This window comes from Pundamilia nyererei, unplaced genomic scaffold, assembly GCF_000239375.1.
Source record: "Pundamilia nyererei isolate P.nyererei 1_Seehausen unplaced genomic scaffold, PunNye1.0 scaffold00250, whole genome shotgun sequence".
Lineage (NCBI taxonomy): Eukaryota > Metazoa > Chordata > Actinopteri > Cichliformes > Cichlidae > Pundamilia > Pundamilia nyererei.
Window position 1 is genome coordinate 156,123 of NW_005187651.1, and position 2,889 is coordinate 159,011.

General features: G+C 40.5%; 1 protein-coding gene across 2 annotated transcripts in view; it reads left to right on the forward strand.

Moving 5' to 3' along the window:
• Positions 1-1,765: 1,765 nt before the first annotated feature.
• Positions 1,766-2,889, forward strand: part of LOC102201385 (CREB3 regulatory factor-like) — a 30,274-nt gene continuing 29,150 nt past the window's right edge. Inside the window, exons 1-2 of one of the 2 annotated variants that reach the window (XM_005749579.1) lie at positions 1,766-1,918; positions 2,417-2,634. The gene's annotated coding sequence lies outside the window, so the exon portion shown is untranslated. The remainder of the gene's footprint in view (positions 1,919-2,416; positions 2,635-2,889) is intronic. The other variant, XM_005749581.1, reaches the window with a different exon arrangement.

The window sequence follows — 2,889 nt, forward strand, 5'->3', positions numbered from 1 at the left end:
TGCAGACTACAAAAGTAAGAATTTCTACGGTAAACCTGGCTTATCAATAGCTGCTCTATACACCCCAGTTTCCTAGGAGGCTGGAATACCGTGTGTAAAATAAACAAACGCAGACTGCAACGACCTGCAGATGAGTTGAAAGATGTTATCTCAACAGCAGCATATTTTGTTCATGTATATGCATGTATAGATGCATCATACATGCCTATCATGAAGCATTAATAGTCACACGCATTCAAGTTCTTCATACCACATGTGCTGCTTGGAGCTATTATTTTAAACAACCTGCAAACCATTGCTCCATGAATCTGCATGTTACAAACCATTGTTTTTGTTTTTGGAAAGTGGTGGTTGTATATCCACAGTAATCAAACAATCTTTTAGTTTTCAAACATTTCAAAATTTATTAATGCTCTTCTTCTGCTGAATTGACTAAATGTTTGCTAAGTGTATCAAATTAGCACAGGAACACAGTTTCTATCTTGCACATATTTACAGAGTTAAAAATATCTGTTGCCTCTGTTTGTAGTTCAAAGAAAATATTTTTGATAGAAATCTACTGCATACGTTTCTTACATGTTAAGAAATCGTTCTTTATTATTGTGCAAAATGTTTGATCTGATTACAAAATAAATGAATGTTGTTATTGACCATGATGAATATTAATGTTACAGCTTATCGTCTTATGTTTACTGAACACGTTCTGTCAAGTTCGATTATTCTACCTCAGTTGTATCTATATTCACAAACTGGCCTGTCTCTATTTAACTGGTTGTTAATGCGAATATAAAGAACTGGAATTATATGGTACTTTTATTGCTTTACATGGGTTAGAAAAAGACTTGCATCATGGCTGTTCAGTAACAGTAAAGACGTCTGCTCCTCTGTTTGACATGGGGGTATGTAGGTGAAGTGGTCCCAGCGGGGTTCTGCACTGAAGTCGCCCCAGAGCCCCGCTGAGGTCAGTGGGTTCGTAGCGTGAATCCTCCCGGTGTCCTTAAAGACGGGTCGTATGACCACACCCCTATGACGACACCGTGTCGTAGATCAAACTGTATCCGTTTTCACTCATGGGTCAAGTTATAAAAAGTGAACGAGCGCAAAACCGGCTGGTCTGTCTTTCATAATAAAAGTCTGATCTCACGGGACCCTGGACACAAAATCACTGCTATCATATGATACATTTTCAAACTCGTGATGAAATGTCTTGAGGTTAGAATGAACTATTTTAGCTTTTACCTGGTATCTGGCTTGTTTGTCATGAGAAAACAACTTAACATATATAACTTATAATAATTCTATTTTCTATCCAAATCAGGAATCATGTTTTTGGCCTTACGGTTTGTATGGATATTCTTTAAAAAAGAATTGTACATTTCTTTTCATATCTTACATTTTGTTACAGTGAACATGTCCCCAGGGGAATCACGGTAGAATGCATGCTTTAAAAATTGTATTTTATGTGTGAAAGAACTTCACTTTGTGTTATTCCGAGGTATGTAATGGGAGAGGATAACAGCTATAGACCTAGCTATAGATAAGCTATAGACCTAACAAATACAATCCTTGAACACAACAGATATGAAGGGATATTAAGGGGAAAAATAGTTATAAACGTGTATGTACCCCGTTTTTAATTGATTTAATACAAATAGGTATTATTTAAAATGTTGCATTATAAAAAGTATGTCTTTAATATAACCCTAAATTAATAACGTACGTTTCATATCTTATGCTTCAGCGCGACTTTTATTTTGAAAGGCAATCCCAGAAGTGCAGCCCAATCTTTTAGCTCTGACACTCGCTCTTCGGGATTATTCGTAAACTCAAGTACCCCCCAACCCGCCGATGAGAACTGCAACTGTTTTTTTTTTTGTTTTTTGTTTTTTACAGCTGACACACTTCCCATTTCGATCAGGTCAGTCTCTTTTTCACTACTTGTATGGCTCGCTGAACCCTGAACCTAGTAGCTAACCACAGCGTAGCCAACAGCAACAACAGCGCTGTTACTCAGTGACAGCAAACAGGACGCACACTGCACGCGCGGATCCACGCCCTCTATCTCTCTGCTTGTGTTTATATTTCATTCTGAGCCCGTAAAAGTGGTTCTAACCCGCGGAGCCGGCTCCAAAAGTGTCCCCCAGTGTTATTTTGTGAGTCCCGCGGACGGCACCAAGTCAAACACAGAGGGGGGTCTGCTGTACGAGCTCGTAAAAGTTTATTAACGACGGAATTAGCTTCAGAGGAGAGATGAGTGCTTCTGTTTTCCCACCCTCTCATCTCCAAAACGTTAGGTTTCTGCACCAATGAAGGGGAGGGAGAGACAGGAGGAGGAGGAGGACGGGGTGGTGGTGGTGGAGAAGGGGGTGTTTAACAGTCCTACAACCATCTTCTGTCCCGTTTATCCGCCATATAGGCCAGCTCGATACTGCCGTGAACTAACTTCCTGCATGTGGCTGTAGCTTGAACGGGATTTCTGGGCTGAGCGGTCACTGCTGCTGTCCATGCGTGAGCCTCTTCTCCCCCCTCCGTGAATGGTGCGGAGTAATATCATCTGGAGAGGCCGAGGCCGACATTTTACCCCGGTCCGGAGGAGCATTAACTCGGAGGGGACATCCGAGGACACGCGTTAAGGTAAAGCCCGTCTCGCAGCTTTGTGCCTTTGGACAAATACATAAGCATTTACGTAAAGTTTTACGACCGATAATTAACTGACAAAATATTTAAAGCACATATAGAAAAAAATATGACGGCTTTTAACGGTCTTCTGTGATAAAAATGGCTACTTTCACACGGATTTACACACTGTAGCTGCACGATAAAGAACTATACTTTTGAATTTGGAATAATAAATGCACCGCGTTCACAAAAACATCTGGAGATATATGC